At 35.5% G+C, this 17,524-nt stretch overlaps 1 protein-coding gene across 2 annotated transcripts in view; it reads left to right on the top strand.

Annotated features, from left to right (window-relative positions):
- Positions 1 to 623: 623 nt before the first annotated feature.
- LOC129778134 (sodium/hydrogen exchanger 3) overlaps positions 624 to 17,524 on the top strand; it is a 195,809-nt gene continuing 178,908 nt past the window's right edge. The window contains exon 1 of one of the 2 annotated variants that reach the window (XM_055784847.1): positions 624 to 878. The gene's annotated coding sequence lies outside the window, so the exon portion shown is untranslated. Of the gene's footprint in view, positions 879 to 7,721; positions 8,320 to 17,524 lie in introns of those variants that run through there. The other variant, XM_055784846.1, reaches the window with a different exon arrangement.

The raw sequence follows: 17,524 nt of genomic DNA, 5'->3' as shown, positions 1-17,524 counted from the left end.
TTAGTCAAATTACGCTTAAAAATTAAGTGTTCGGAATTTGAGACTGTTCGGAATATGAGACAAAACGTTAGATATATCTTTTTTCACCATATCTCTACCAAACCCGAGTTGTTACTGAGCCTGTAGAAGGAATTAATTTGGAAGCAAATGTGAAACCACATTTACTGTTGTCTACTAGACGAAACACTCCTTATTCTAGCCATCGAAAAATCAGGCAGAAATGTCAAGTCGAGAATATTTTAATTAGAGATACTGAGATGCACTCGAGCATTTGATTATTCCGAAAGTGTGAATCATATCTGAGCAAATCTTTAAAAAAAAGATATCTTGTTCCTCTCTACGAATACAATTCATCGTCTGCTGATAACAAGCAAAATACATTAGATGTGCTGATATCTCAGGTAAATGGGATACCTTTCGTAGCGAATTACCCACTCTTCGGGGTGTTTACAGCTCTAACATCGTCTATTCTGCAACAATAAACAATAGCGCACGACAGATTCGCGCCGGTAACTAACTAACGGGCAGAATTTCAATTTAATTAACTGATAAAATTCCCAGCCACTGTCTATCACAAGTGGAAGCGTGGAGGAAGTTGCTTCGATTGTTCAGTCGTCCGCTCGGTATCCTGTGTTGCGGTTGTCGCACGGAACGTGTGACTTTTATGACAGGTGTGAAACGTGTTGGGCTAGGATTCAACCGGATATTAGTGGATTAGATTTGGAAGCGTGTTTTTATCATCCAATATTGTGATTAGCGCCGGCCATAATCTCCGGGAGCAAGAAGATAATAATATCGTGTGAAAAATCATGACTTATGTGGTACGTGAGAAAGCCGAAATAAGATACAATTAGACATCACGGAACTCAGTAAAAAATGTGAGTAGTGGCTATTGAATATGATAATGTTTATGTCACTTCTCGAATGTTTTATTGGTTTTGGACCTCTTTGGAAGAATGAGAAATTTCGAGTTCGGGTGAGAACTGTGAATACATTTTTTTAATGAGTGTATATAATGGCATGTTTAATAGAAAATTCATTTTTGGATATTTCATTGAAATAAGCTAAATTTGACTCCGCGCACTGAGGATTCAGAAGGAGGCTTATATACACTCTTAACTTTATTTTAGTTTTGCAAGATTTTATGTACCCAACTATGAAGGACCTATTATCTGTTTTCGGCTGCAAAAACAACAGATGAAGGCAGCTGAGAACCAGAACAACATATTGGGAGTGCAAATCGAAGAACGAAATCATGAGTTTAAACCCTCTTAAAGCCAAAAAGAAGAAGAAGAAAAAGAAGAAGAAAAAGAAGAAGAAGAACGAAATCTGCCGCATCGTGAAAATTGTTCGATTTCATGTGCTTATTGCACAGCCATTTCCTGATGGATTTACAAAATATTTGCATCAGTCGATTTAAGTACAAAAAACTGAAACTAATGATGAAATTATGAAACTAACATGATTCAATTTTCTGCTGGGCTATATCCCACGTTTCGATTGGACAAATTTGCGCTTCCCAAATTTCGCCGTCCAAAAGAAGCAAGTGTTGATTAATTCGGCCGAGCAACAAGTTTTTACTCTAGACAGCGAACACTGTATGTCAAGAGAGAGAGAGAACTGAGTGTAAATTTGACAATGATACCGACAAGTATTAGGCTGCAATGAGAATGATTATTACTTGAAATCGTACCTACGATGGAAGTTGCTACGATACTTTCGGGCGCGAACGATATCGAATCGGTGTGTGGATGTTTTCATATATCATTTTCGTTACGAAGCCTGCAGTGCAAATTAGTCGCTCGGAAATCTCTTGCTTGAAAAGCAGTATACATGCGAATGTACATAATATTGAAGACTGTTTCTTCCAGCTAGTCGAGAATGATTTTTTCCCAGATGTTTTGTAACCAAAATCAATTAAAAAGCCTAAAAAAATACAGATGAGTAATGTCGGGGACATAAAATCGAAAATTATCGGGAGAAAAAAACAAGTAGTTTTCCTGTATCTCTTAAGAAAGTTTACATCTCCAACTCTTCCAAAAAACCATTCCCAAATAAATCATCAACAAATTATACCATACAGCTGATTTCGCAGAACGGCAACAGAAAATCCTAGATCGGTTGTGTTTACGGCAACTATAGCAGTGGAACGAATTTTTCACCTTCAGTTTACAACCGAAGAAAACAGCTCTCACGGTTGAAAAACTCCTTTTCCCCATCCGGCTTGCAAAAATCTTTTTTGACGCCATTTTCAATCTGGAAACAAGGCATGAATTTGTGAAAATTAAATGATTGACCGGAAAGTCACGAACCATCAATAAGCCCAAAAATAGTACTAAATACACAAATCATTTTGTTCTCTGGATGCCAGGAAAATTAAAACTTGTTTGCTGTTGCTATTGCTTCTCGTTGACGACGATATTGGTGGCGGTGCTGCTATGCTATCGTTCTTTTTTTTAACAAAACGCTTCGCGGTCAAAAAATAAATGACCGGTCCGGAAAGGAACTGCTAAATTTGTCCGAATCACACAAGGGTGGGGCTTACGACGCAATGTTTCATTTTTCTCAGGCTTGCATTGTATTGTGAATAACCTCTGTTTGTGCTAGCATAATAACGAAAGAAAAATAGCAGATAACATTGCATGCTGGATCGTTGGTCTGTCGGGTTCGTTGTTTCATATCTCATATTTTCATATTCCCCTCGGATAGAATGACAAGCACGGTGAATAGATACGTGTGTTTTCGGAGTAGTATTGGTGTATTCAAATTACATGAAAAATCTGGACAAACAGAAAATACTGCAATTGATTTATTGAGGCCGGCGAGAAATACTGGTCCATTGTGGAGGGAAAACTGAAGAAGGAGAAGGCAATGAGAAGCTTCAGAAGAAGCTCATTTGTAAAGAGAATTCGACTGTCAAACAAATGAAATATTAAAAAATATAGTGTGCGAAACACGATCACAGGACGTAGAACTATGAAATTATTTCATTCAATTCGCTTTTTCATCATTTCGGATATTATTCGGAATGAAACGAAATCAACTCTTCAGTAGAATTATTTAACTGAACATTTCTCTTCTTCTTTGCTTCCGCGAACCTGTGCATGTTCTGCACTGAGTTTGTTTCGTGCATATTTTGACAATGCATTCTGGAGCAAACTTCGTTCAGCACGATATCAAATTATAAAATAATTTAATTATAATAAAATTGATAGACTTTTCAGAAAAAGAAGTTAGGGTGTTGTGTCCAGGTCACGGCGAAGTTATTTTATTCAATTCGCTCGCTTATCATATCTAATATTATTTTAGGATCTGCTATGATTTTTTTAAATGATTATTTGGTAGAATGTTTTAGTGGTCCTGAAAAGAGCCAATGGTTTGCGTGTTATTAAAGAATCAGCTTTAATGAATGATTCATGATTCATTATTTCCTTCGCAAGAATAAAACACATGCTGGCGATGCACTAAGCGTGCATCGCAAGCGTTATTTTTCTTTTTGGCGATCTTTCTCCAGTTGATATACACACATTCGATTATATGTTTATTCCATCGTCACCATTAGTAAGCGTTTAAGGTAAACAAAACATTAAAACCGTGCAATGATAACCATTTCATTCTATATTTGGCACCACTTAAAACAATAACAATGTGTGCAGGTGATGCAAAAATACACAAGCTCCTACCACTAGAGGGCTATTCATCAAGTTAATATTTCCAATCTGAACATATTTTATTTAAGATGATAAAATATGTTCAGATTGAAAATAATAACTTGATGAATAGCCGGCCAGTGGAAGTCACTTGTATATCTTTGCATCACACGCAAATATTGATTAAAATATATTTCACAAATTGATTTTCTTTTTATTCTTGATTTTATTATTTTATAAACTCATAATATTTTTGTAAACCATTTTTTTTTCATATTGATCCACTGTGTAATAATTAATATTTGTTGTGCGCTGCAACATCAAAAACAATTGAGGCATCAAGAGATTATTTTCTGAGAAAATTCTTCTTGAAAAAAAAGCTCTGTTATAACAGTCATTCCATGCCAAACCGATATAGGGTTCTCAGATTTTCGTAAAAATTGTGGTTTCGTTCCTTACCGCATAATATTAGACTCGTTTCTTTTATTATTTCATTAGGGTGCCCATTCCCATTTCAAGGGAACTCGAAAAATAATTTTTTTCGCCTTTTTTCAAAAATGATCGACATATGAAAATGAAGCCAGGTATTTTTCTTGAACAAAAATATTATACTCTCTAAAAAAATAAATTTAATTTCCTTAATTATTGATTGTATTTGTTTTTTGTAGTTTACATAGTTTCGGGACCAAGGGCGCTATATATTTTTATAATTTTCCTTGAAAGCTGACAGTTTTACATAATACAGTATATCGTATATCGAGTATATCGAGTTATGGATAGAAACATGCTTGTAAAATCAATCGAAGTTGCCATGAAATCCATCGAGTTAGGGAAAATATCGAGATACAGAACATCGAGTTAGGGAGAGTTGACTGTAGGGTAAATGATCTTGGTTTGTCTGATCAGGTGCGACGGACACAATAAACAAACTGCAGCGCGCCAAGCGGTTGCCATAGAAATCATGTGGACAAAACAACATTATTTAATCGGACAATTCATGATCAGAATTGAGTTTTTTTTTAGGTCTGAATACGTGCGAAATAATCATCTGGTGATCGATTAAAAGTTAGCTCGAATGTGGGGCGCATTGACACCAATAGATGTTGTATTTTATAATCCTTTAAAACATGTGAATCCGTAAAAATATACTATAAAACTACTGTAAATCATGAAAAATACAATTTTATTTATATTTTTTGAAACATTCGAATAGCTGATTTGACAAAGGTGTGCCTAGAGCATTCAAAAAAGTGGACAAACTATGATCATATTTTCGACTGGACAGACCAAAATCATTTACCTTATATCTAAAAATCAGAGAGGTGTTATTTTTCGTTTTTGAGTTATGATTTTTCAAAGTTAACATGTTTTCAGTCTTTCTTCAATATTCCTATTCGACTCGACTAGATCTATGCGACCATTATGTAATTTCTTCAAAAGTATGATATTTATTCAAAGAAGACTAGCTCATCTACTTCAATTTTATATATCGATCACTTAAATCAGTCCAGTAGTCCAAAAAACTTATCAATTTTTGAAAAAAGTTATTTTTGGGAAAAAGGGAAAAATTCGGATTCGGTTTAACTTTGAAAAAATTATAACTTAAAAATGAAAAGACGTATCTTTGATTTATAAATATGTTATGTAAAAAAATCAGCTTTCAAGAAGAAATGTTGAGAATTGAATGTAAAATTTATTTCAAAGCCACTGTATCTCAAAAACTGTAGCATTTAGCAAACCTTTTTGACTGCAAATTATGCGTACTTTCATGATTTTTGAAAACAATTTTAAGAAACACCTTAAACAATTTTCAAAATTCAATTTTTAAAAAAATTATAACTTTTTTGTCCATTATTTTTCCATTTTAGCACACTTTTTTTTTGAGAAGATGAGTTAAAAAAAATCCATAAAACTATAACTTTTTTTTTAACAGTGCATACTTTCTCCAAATAGCCCTAACACTAACCTAAAACATTGCAAAAGACACCAAATCGGACCAGCCGTTTCTGAGTTATTTTTTTTTTTAAATTTTTCAAGCAATTTTTGTTAAGATCCGTCTCAAAAGTAAGGCTAGAGTCACAATGGAAAACCAATGATACCAAATGCTCTTTTTAGTCATAAACAATGCGTCGGCAAAATTTGAGCCAAATCAAAAAATCAAATTCAAATGGAATCGCTGTGCTGTCAAACAAGGGTTTTAATGAACTCAACAAGCTGATCGCTTTCAGTAGCCGGAACCATATTTCAGAACAGCGCAACATCTCTACGTTTTCTCGGACTTCCTAGAGGAATTTCGGATCTTTTAAATGGTCATATTACCTGGGTCATTTTGATTTAGTTGGGATCAACAAGAATTGTTTACTACAAACTGTTGAAATCGACAAAAATAGCCGATACCTTCAAACTTAATTTCAATAGTTCGTTCGATGAGCTGTCGTTGAAAAAATCATCAATAGCAGGTTTTCTATTCGGATATTGAATAATTCGAAGGGCTCCATCGCCAATTCATTGAAAGTTATCAACAACCATGTTAAAACCAAGCCCTCACGGTGGACACTTTCTGTGATATTCTCATGATAAACGAATATTGACGCAGTCACTAGCTTAGCTATTTACAGTGCTTAGTTTTCGTTCAAGTGCACGGTACTAATTGTGTGTTTTCAACAGTAATCTTCAACAAGCAAAATCTAAGTCAAGCGCATGTGCAACGAAGCTTGACTGATAAGATTTAGACTAGTTCTGTGGGGTGACTTTGATATGTGACGCACAAATCCGCTATCATCCTTGTTTCGCACTTAAGGCCGGCCTTGTAATCGGGTGTGAGTTCCACTTTCTGGGGCCAGGCAAATAATGATGCAGATAGTAGAATAATAGACCACAATAATGTGGTATGTGAAAACTGCACAATTAAGATAAAACCTGATTTTTTTTCCAGTTTATCATTCTAGTTTGTTCGTCTGTTTTCAGGTCTAATTATAGAATGACATTTACACACTTTATGCGTATTATCTGTGATATACGGTATTCCCTTGATCAAACAGTAAACCACGCTGATTCTCCTTCGGGGTGGTTTCAGCGATCTCACGACGACCGCATCTTGAGATAGCGCCATGTGGGGAGCCATTATATTGCCCACCATATAACAGAAGCGTGTATGTTTCCACTCCCGGAATTGACGATTGTTGCTTTTTGGGCAGCCCTTATTTGACGATGAAGCGGTTTTTTTTCGTTATCTGCCCATTAATGGATGTAATAAAGCTTTATCATAGAAACAGAAGATGCCATCATATAGATCACGTTAGTGTTTATCATAATTTGTGGAAAATTAAGAACCGATATCAGGAAAACGGAGCGGAAATCACTTGATGTGACTAAATCAAATTCTTCGACAAAAATCGTCAAATCTATTGTGAGTGATTATTTTTTTAATACCCCTCGATAGGAAGATGTATACCAAAATTTTACCAAACGTCAATACGGGTACAAAATAAGTAACGCGACACCGCGAAAACAATAATGCGACTGCGCAGTGAATAATGTCAAAAACAGCTGTTGGAATCGCCCACGACAAGCGGCAAAGGATGACGGGGGCAAAGAGTGGGAGGTGTTGTTTGTTGTGATGCAGTCTGTTTTCATTTAGTATTTTGATTTATTATCATTCCATGAATGAAAATAATCGACATGTTGCTGGAAAATTGTTGCGACACAGTTGGAGAGACCAAATGCAGAGTCTACAATCATCTGTTTTCAAATCTTTTTGCTTACCAAACGTAGATAATAAAAATGAATTCTGCATTTGTTTTCATTCCGGTTTGTTTGAAAACAATGCCGACACAGTCACATGGTTGGGAGATTGCTCGCATTTCCAGAGTTGACGCCAATTTTCCCCGTGTTTTGCTCATTTTCCGAGAGGAACATTTGCGTTTCGCTCATTTGATGCTCCAAATCGCTCTTTCCATCTCCCGGCACTTGTTTACCATAGATGCGCTCCACTTTTGCTCAGCGCCACCAGTGTTGAGAGTCAGCCGACAGCTTTCCACGGAAAACTCGAGCGAACCCAATCGGAATCGGTGATCATTTCAGTTGCTGAATCAAGAAATGGCGGCCGCATCGAGCTTGCTGTTGGAAAAGCCGTCTCAAAGTTTTTCTCTGCTGGCAGTGCAGTTCAGTGACAAATTGGCCACAATTCAGCTGAAACTAACCGTTTTAGCGGTGGATTTTACATTCTAGTGATTATTCGGGGCTCACACGTTCCCCGAAAGGTGTGAAATGTAACTTTTGCAAGTGGAAACCTATGGTTTCGATGGATGGAAATTTTATTACATAAGTGTTCCGGTGATTTGCTGGAGAAAATTCTATTTTCAGTGGTGTGATTTGGGGGTACCGTGGTAATGTTAGCATTTAGGATACCTCGCAATTTTTGGTGAAGTTTCGGTGGCAAAAATAGTAAAATACTAAGTGAAACAAAATGTAACTTTTTCTGGATTCGTCTTGTTTGGTGTCCTGTGAATATCTCTACTCACCAATCAGCACTAGTGTATATACAAACAATAATCTGATGTGCCAGGGTCTCCGGAGCTGGAGGTTACATAATATCCGACCTTCAATTTTCCAACGCAAGCATCGAAATTTATTGGCCCCGTTGGGAAGGAGAAAATCAATTTCCAAGGTAATTCTGTGCTGTACAAAATCAAATCATCATAATCAAACAGTTGCCAAAAAAGGCGACATATTCGATAGGGTGAAATTTTCGTTTTCTCGGGAACGTACCGTGCTGATTCTTTTTTTTTTTTTTGTGCGTGAGGGCTATATCGATTTTCTTTGACCTACAGTCTTGCATTGCAATGACAACAGGATAATATGTTTTTTGTCTGTTTACTAACTGTCCAGCATATCCACCCGTGTGTGAAAGCTCCTAGCATCCATTGGCACTTGCGCTTTTTTTTCAAATGTAGGTTTTTTTCGCCTTTTCTCACATGTGCCCTGTAGATGACCTACACTGTAACTACATCGTTTCATTGTCGTTGAAGAATGTTTTGGACATTATAAAGTTTCTTTGTTGTCTGCGAATAGACACAAAAATGATGGTTTTGAAAGAATGCATTTTTGTGGATGGTTACCGTATAGTTTTTGCTTAGAAAAATGCTGCGACGGGATATTTGGGTTCTCGAAAGTCAGTAGGCCTAATAATAATAATAATCGGATAATTGGTTTAATTGCCCATCATTCATAAGGAATATACGAATGTAATTATTCGTACGCGACCGTTGGTTATAGCTCCAAACTGCGGAAAAAAAACTTGCAAAATGGAATTCCTGAAGCACAACTGTTAAGTAACTGCTAACATGTTAGTAGAACACCTCTTTTTATATGTTAAGTTGGGGTCTATTCGGTGGGTTTATGTCTTCTTCGAAGAAGTCGATGTTGTTTCCTGAAAGCCAGAAGAGAGTTGGGACCATTGTTGCCACATTTAAATCTGTACCAGAGGGGTCAAAAATCTTTCTCATCTGTACTTGTTTTCCAAAAATCTGTACCATCGAAAATATTCGTTGTAAAGAACAAAATTACTTATTAGCATTAAATAAATACTCATTTATTTACTACAAATACTACATTTACATTTGCAAGTCATTCGTGTGTTTGATGATGCTTATACATAGTTTTTTTGAATGTAGATTGCATACTATCATTTTTTAAAGTTTTCGAGCTGCCACCACGATGTTTGACCAAATCCTTTGATATCAAAATAGCGTCTTTGATACAATACTTTGATACATACTGTGACAAATATCCTTTGAAATGATCTGCCCTTTGCTGTCCATTTTTTTTTTTTATCCAAAATATATATTTTTATTAAGGCTCATATGGCGTCAGCCTAACGGGGCCGGGAGTTCAATTTTTCTACAATGTTTGCTTACAACTATGTTAGTAATATGTAACCGATTACTCGCGGTTGGCTCGAGGTTAGTATTACAAGTGTTCTCATAATTGGTATGTTGCAGTCTTCGATGCTCTGTACGTGTGCCCGACACGGGATACCTGCTATTGGGATGCAGCTGACCATTAATCAGCAACGCCCCCCTAGTCTGTACCCCATATCTAGCGTGGTGCGTCTTTCTCGACTCGAGGAATCCAGGATAGAATGGTCACTAGCCGGCGCAATCATCAGCTCGTGTAGAGTTGTCATAAGCGGTACAACCTTTGGCTCTTGTTGAATGATCAGTGCAACTTTGCTGTCCATTGTTCTGATAATTTATTCTGCGGCTATTTCAACCTACAATTCTTGTTGCTTTTCAAATGATCTTCACATTTAATAGCATTGGACACTGAAACAACGTAAGATTCCTCGCAGATATTAGTGAGAATGACCAAATAAAAATCTTCCAGCTCTTCATGAATTCAGGTTTTTCAGCCTGAAAAAAACGATTCGATCTGTTGATCTGGGGCAAAACATACGTCGCACCGTCCGACGCGAATACTTCCAGACGATCCTTGTAAGGAATTTCGTTCTCATGAAACTGATCAATCATTGCATTGCAAATGCGTCTATGATCAGCAGCACCAAGCGATACTGCGGCGTAAAAGTTGTCATGTACCTCAATGTTGCTTTGTTCAAATGTAAAAAATTTCACAAAATCTGTACCAATCTGTTCTTTCTGTACTCTGTACCGTACAGAATCTGTACCAAAAATAACGAAAAAATCTGTACCATTCCAGATAAATCTGTACGTGTGGCAACACTGGTTGGGACCTCATGCTACCTCTTCTCCAAGCATTCGTTAATAAAGATCAAAGCATCAATTGTCGCTTTCTTTTTGAGAATGGAAGATCGCGATCGCAAACCACATATGCAAATAGTTTGGCAAAAAAGCACATTATGGCTGATTTTTTCCATTGCAACAGTGCTGTTGTTCAGCTTCCGAGCCTTCATTGTAGCGATTATGTCACATTTTCCCGAAAAATAATTACCCGAATGACAGCTAATCGAAAAACATTCACCTGAATTTCAATCATCCGAATTTATCATATACCCGAATGCGACAGAACTCAAAGTCAAAGAAGGAATAAATTTCGTAAATAATGAATTAAGAGATTTACGATTGTTAAATCCAATTAAGCACGAAAAAATTCGTTCAGGATTAAGATGAAAAAATGGTATAAATATTTTTTTTCTGTACTTACGTATTAATGCCATCGCAGCGCAATTTTTATTATAAGTTAATTTTTCGTAACGGAATTTATTCTGAGGCCATTGTAATGGGGATGAAGTTCCCATCTAGCATGGATAAGGAAGCGAGGTGGCCCTAAGCCGCCGTGGTGACACAATTTGAGTCGGACAATGACTCGCCGTCTGCAAGCTGTCCGACGCTTACGTTTGCCCGGTAAATTTATGCATTGTAATATATGAGATGTAAGATATATCTCGAAGCAAAAATTAACCCGGTAGGGTAATGCACTGGGCAAACGTATGTCGTCCGACGCTCGATCGAACCTTACTAAAGGATCGTCTTCTATGTTTTAAACTAACCGGGCAATCTGTGGAACACAGATTTGCTTGCGAGAGGCCGCCGCTTCCGACGGCGGATCGCCGACCAACTCGGATTGCATCACCTCGGCAGCTTTGTGTCGCCTCGGTTCCTTATCATCCATAAACGGGGGCTTCGCCCAAAATACATTGACCTTAGAATAAATTTCATCACGAAATAATAAATTCATGATAAAAATTGCGCTGCGATGGCGTAAATACGTAAGTACTATTTATTTTCTTATTCATTTTTTCACATTTTCATGGAATTTATGTTCTATACTTTTTTATTTTAGAATCACCTGCTTGATTTTCGAAATATTCCATAATCCGTGCTCATTTCTAAATGATGTCTAAGCCCTAAAGAGCAATACGGAAAGGAAAGACGACGGCATGTTAATTGTGCCTACATTAATTTCTAAAAACGACACAGCATATGCATTAATCACGAGTAGAGGCGCATATATCCCTCGATTTTTCGATCCAATTCGGGGGTGCATTGGCCAATTTTCTGATCATTAACTCAACTCTTTTAAGCGCAGTGGCAACTGTATAGCACCCAACAAAGAAAATTTTTTTCGCTGCACTTAGTATATTATTTCCAAACCGAAACTTCTAAAGGTATCTGACAGTACTCCGATTTTTCGGGCTGCTAGAATTGTACGATATTAACCCTTTGCGGTCGTATTAAATTTGGGCATGGGTATCGTACTGGTCGGAATAATTTTTCCTTGAAAAAACAGTGGTACATGCATGATTATGAAAAAATAACATTTTTATTTATTCTGTGCGAAATCTTTCGAAATAGTCTCCAAGAGTAAATCATATGAAGTACTTTTGCCATTAATGCAATAAATGTATAATTAATGCCAGCAATGTGTATCCGAAAAGATCAGCACTTTTAAATTTAAAAAAAGATTTTTTTACAGATTATTCAGATGACATAAGACACTTATGCAAACAATTATTCTGCTCTTTAAAACCAACTACTTCCACATGATTCAAACCAGTAGTTACTCAAGTAATGATTTCAGCGTATCCGAAATGATCAGAACTTTTCACTTTAGATGAACAAAGATTATGTCGCTTGAGACATTTATACGATTGTTCAAAAAACATGAGAAATTCAAATAACATTTTATCAATAGTTATGATATCTATGAACAATATTTTCCATCACACCAAAGTGTTACAATGGTTAAATTTTGCTGTTATGATTTTTTGTTCCACATTATTATGCATTCAATGCACTGTGAGTTATCTTGTGTGGTAGTGGGCAGTTTTTTTCAATGTAATAAATGGTGTATTTGATGAAAAATTCAAATTTTAATTTTTTTCCTTTTAAACACTATTTAAAAAAGCAGTTTTTTCGCTGAACTTGAAATATTGTAAATCGCTGAAATAATCGATATCGCTGCACTAGAAATATTGTTTTGAGTTTTGGATAACCAAAGGCGCAATACAGTGAATTTACACGCTGCCTTGCCTTTTGGGGTTAACGGGTCGTGGCAACTATATTGCAATCAATTTTTTCAACTGTGAAAAAAATTTCATAGGTGAATATGTGTTATTCCTCATGTAAGGATTATGTTCTCTGAAGTTGTAATATAGTAATATTGTAAATATGCCATGTGCTATAATACTGTAATATAGCACATGGCATTTCAAATTCGATCTCTAGAATCGAAAATATGAAATCTATGCCTGTAAAAATCTGGAATAAGGAATCTAGCATCTGAATCAGGGATCTAACTTAGAATCTAAAATCTGAAATTTGGGATCTGAAATAGATCACATTGGTTTAAAAATTTGAGAATTTAAATTAAGTACAGGGAATCGGTCTAGATTATGGAATTTTTGAGCCGGATTTTGACTTGTGAATTTTAGAATCTGGAATCAGGAATTTAGAATCTCAATCTTGAATCTGAATATTGAAGCTGAATTTGGAATCTGGAATCTGAAATCTGAATCTTCTATCCGGAATTTCTGAAATAGAATCTTAAATAGAACATATTGGATTAAAAATTTAACACATAGAATCAAGTATTGGGTGTCTATCTAGAAAATAAAATTCTAGAATCTGAAATCTCAAATCTGAAAGCTGAATTCTTGAATCTAGAATCTGGAATGTGTAATCTGAAATAAATTTAAAATTTTGACCGGGATATCCATTGCTTAGTTTTAGAACATATTCTAACCCATGTTCAAGGTCGCTGTACAGAATCTTATGGCAAGAGGTAAACGAGAGTTCCAGTAATTCGGATTCGGTCAACCGGAAGTTCAGCTCAATATTATTTAATACTACAATTATATGATAATAAATTGATCATACATTTTAGTATGGTCTATTTACTACCATACAACATATCAGTACAATTAAATTGTGTAAAGGGGTTTCTGTTCAAAATTCGACCAAACAAGAATTCGTGTGAATTGATTTCAACTATTACTGAATGATGTTTCCTTCGTTGTGTCCCTGTTTCATATCCCTCCTATCCGATCTATAAACTTTTACTTAGTCGCGGCAATACATACACACACTCTTTACAGATGCACGGGCCGAAGGTTGTGCAGTCCACTGATCATTCAACAAGAGCCAAAGGTTGTACCGCTCATGACAACTCTACACGAGATGATGATTGCGCCGGCTAGTGACCATTCTATCTTGGATTCCTCGAGTCGAGAAAGACGCACCACGCTAGATATGGGGTACAGACTAGGGGGGCGTTGCTGATTAATGGTCAGCTGCTGTGTGCCTGATACGGGAAGTATCCCGTATCAGGCACACGTACAGAGCATCGAAGACTGCAACATACCAATTATGAGAACACTTGTAATACTAACCTCGAGCCAATCGAGTAATCGGTTACATATTACTAACATAGTTGTAAGACAAAAATTGTCAAAATATTGGACTCCCGGCCCCGTCAGGCTAACGCCACATGTGCCTTAATAAAAAATATATTTTGGGAAAAAAAAATATTACTGAAGAAAGTCAAATTATTTTTTTTTATGTTAAATTAGTATAAAATACAGTTGTAAAATATTGAGCAAAAACGCTAGGAATGTTGTCTACAAACGTTGAGTTCCGTTTGAAGCCACTATGGAGACACTCTTATAGTTACGGGAGCTTGGTTGAGATGTTTTTATGCAACAACCCTATGAAACAGACCTTGGTATCGGGTGATGAAAAGTTCACCTCAAGAGTAGGTTGTGAAAATCTACTGCCCAATTTTTTGTGCAAATATTAGTTATCGAACAATACCGTTCAAATATGACCTCAATCAGTTCATTTTAACAATGCCAAAGTGAGTCTTGAAGTTTATGTAAAACTATTGACACTGTCCGGTAGATGGCTGTAGTGTTCGATATATCGTTAATACTGATCAATCAATACCAGACTTATGGAACGTATTCACTGATGCGAAACGTAGTAGTTTATTTATGAAATTAAAAAAACATAAAGGAAATGACTGCTACTTTTTTAAAGTTTTTGTACAAAAATTGTCAATTGTCATACTGGAAGTAATATATAACAAATATCGATCGAAAATAGCGTCAAAAAGCTCCAGATAAACCTTTAAAATACTACCTGACAAAGTTAAGAAGGGGCCCTTGTCTGGAAGGTCGAAAAATAAAAATTTTCATGATTTTTTATGTTAGGAACAAACTGAAGTGTTCGGGTATTTCTGTTGGTAAACGATAAAAATATCGATCGAACAATCGCAGATTTTGGCTTGGTGAAAATGAATGTTTTCTGCTCAGTTCATTCATTCGCGAGCTAAAAGTGTTAAAAACGATAATGGTGATGTGATATTCTTTGAAAGGGGTGAAGGCTGCTGAAACTGTGAATGATGTTTGGGGCTCCGATGCTGTAACAGCCAATTACGCGCAATTATGGTTTCGTCGATTCGCTTCTAGTAATTTAGATGCCAGAGATGCCTTCAATCAGCCATATGTTGATTAATTCAGACCAGGCTACATCCGTCGTTGATGCCGCTTCAAAAGCGCCGGAAACTTGGTTGGCAAGTTTGTATGTATCAATTTTGTAGTCCGGACCTGGTACCAGGTGATTGATATCTGTTCTTGTCTGTTGCGAATGATTTTTTCGGTGAAAAATCTTAAGAAGCTTGTGAAAATGTTCCAGTTGTTTTAGTAATAGGAACGATAGTTTTTATAAGAGATGCAGAATAGAGTTACAAAATGACTACAAACTATCAATAAGCACGATGCACATATACCCTAATCGAATCATTCTAACTATTCTAAATAAAATCTCGAGGTTCTCGTAAAAATAATGGATTTCAATTTTCCTCAAGCTTATCAGAAGTCAACCAAACGACACGAGAAATAAGTTTCGTTCGATTAATTCTGTTCTCTAGTTTTTTGTTGAAATGGAACGCATGGAACTCTTGCAGTTATGATCCAGACTTCTCTCCACAAGCCTCTTGAACCATGTAAAAAAAATTCTGTTGCAATTATGTTTAGTTGCACTTCCTTGGTATGTCAAACACAAGTATGAACACAAGAGTCACAAATGTTTCACGCTACATCGTTATTTGCGGCAGCATAGCCACAAAACACACTTTCGTTCAAATCGTTTCATTCGTTCTATTTTATCGATCACATTAAAACAATTTTAATAGATCGTTTAAAAATTTGAACACACAATACATAAGTTATTTTTCATTTAATAATCAACATCTTCACTAGAAATAATTTATATGGCAGAACAAAGTTCGTCGGATCAGCTAGTTATAATATAAAATTATTGTGGAAAAAAAATCTAAATCAAAGTTTTGAAGCCTTGGACGGTCAGAATTCACCGAATTCGACAAAAAAAAATCAAAAAGATTGACACGGTAATGCGCTGATTTACAAATCGCTGATCGTGCTGAATTTCTGGCTCGAAATTGCGCCTGTTTCCCAAATGATGAGTTTCATGCCGACTCGACTGGCAACACCATCTCAGATAGCCGTGAAACGTTGTGGGTGTAAAGACATGGGTCATTTAAGCAACGTTTCTTTCCAACTTTTTGTAGATCTTATAGTTTTTAAATTAAGATTTTTCGAAAAAAAAAGTTGAAAAAAACTCAAAATAAAAAAAAAATTACAAAAAAGTCAAACCTAAAAATTTTAGTCAAAGATGGAATATAGGAAATTATTTAGGTTTTCATTAGAAATTATCAAAGAATTTTTTGGAAAAAAATTTCATTAAAAAAATATTTTGAAAATTAAAATTCATTTTTATCGAAAACATGTGTTTTTAAAGTTCTGAAAAAATAGATATAAATAGACCCTAGAATTTCCAACAAGTCACACTCACATCGGAAGACACATTGACATGGAAAAAGTTTTTCGAACAACAATTTTTTCTTTGAAAAAATACTATTAATGTTTAATATGTAACATTTTTATGTATAAACTATAGCAATTTACATGCTCTGCTAACTTTTCTCTAATTAGAAACACGCCAAGAACATGTCAAACGTGAGAATTTACATACAAAAATGAGAAAATGACTTATATTCCAAAAACTATATATAAAAGATAGAAAGTTGATGTCTTGATGTTCATATTTTAATAATGTCTAAAACTTTGTCGAATACACTATATCGCTATCTTGACTTAAATCAAAATTAGGATTAGTTTTATTAGTATAGAAAATATGAAAAAGTTGTTGTTAGAAAAACTTTTTCCCTGTAGAAGTGCCCATCTTCCGATGTATGGACGACTCGTTGGAAATTGTAAGGGCTACTCATATATATATTTTTTGGGAATTTAAAAAAATATGTTTTTGAGAAAAATGAATTTATGTTTTCAAAATCATTTTTTTTTCAGCGAAATGTTTTTCAAAAAAAAAGGTATTATTTGAACAATTTCCTACATTTCATCCTTTGACAAGAATTTTGTAGATATCATTGTTTTCAAGTTATAATTTTTTGTAAAATATTAAGAATAAAATTTTGGTAGTCTAATTTTTTTTCGAATATTCCAAGTATGCAAAGTTGCTTAAATGGCCCATGTCTTTTAGCCCACAACGTTTCACTACTATCTGAGATGGTGCTGCCAACTCCTAAGTCGAGCTGGCATGAAATTCGTCAAATCATCTGCCGTATTCGCCTGATTTGGCTCGATTCTCTTGTCTCAAAAATTAAAACAACATTTAGTGTTGCCATGGAACGGCTTCGGCCGGACCGATGAACGCGATTTCTCAGAATGAGCTAGATCACTAGATCGTTATTGAAATGTTGTAAAAAGTGCATTAAATCTGAAGGAATTATTGAATACGTCACACATCAAGTGATTTCACTAGCCTGCCGAGCGTTCTAGCGCTATTCAAGTTATT

This window comes from Toxorhynchites rutilus, chromosome 3, assembly GCF_029784135.1.
Source record: "Toxorhynchites rutilus septentrionalis strain SRP chromosome 3, ASM2978413v1, whole genome shotgun sequence".
NCBI lineage: Eukaryota > Metazoa > Arthropoda > Insecta > Diptera > Culicidae > Toxorhynchites > Toxorhynchites rutilus.
This window is presented reverse-complemented; position numbering and strand designations above follow the sequence as displayed.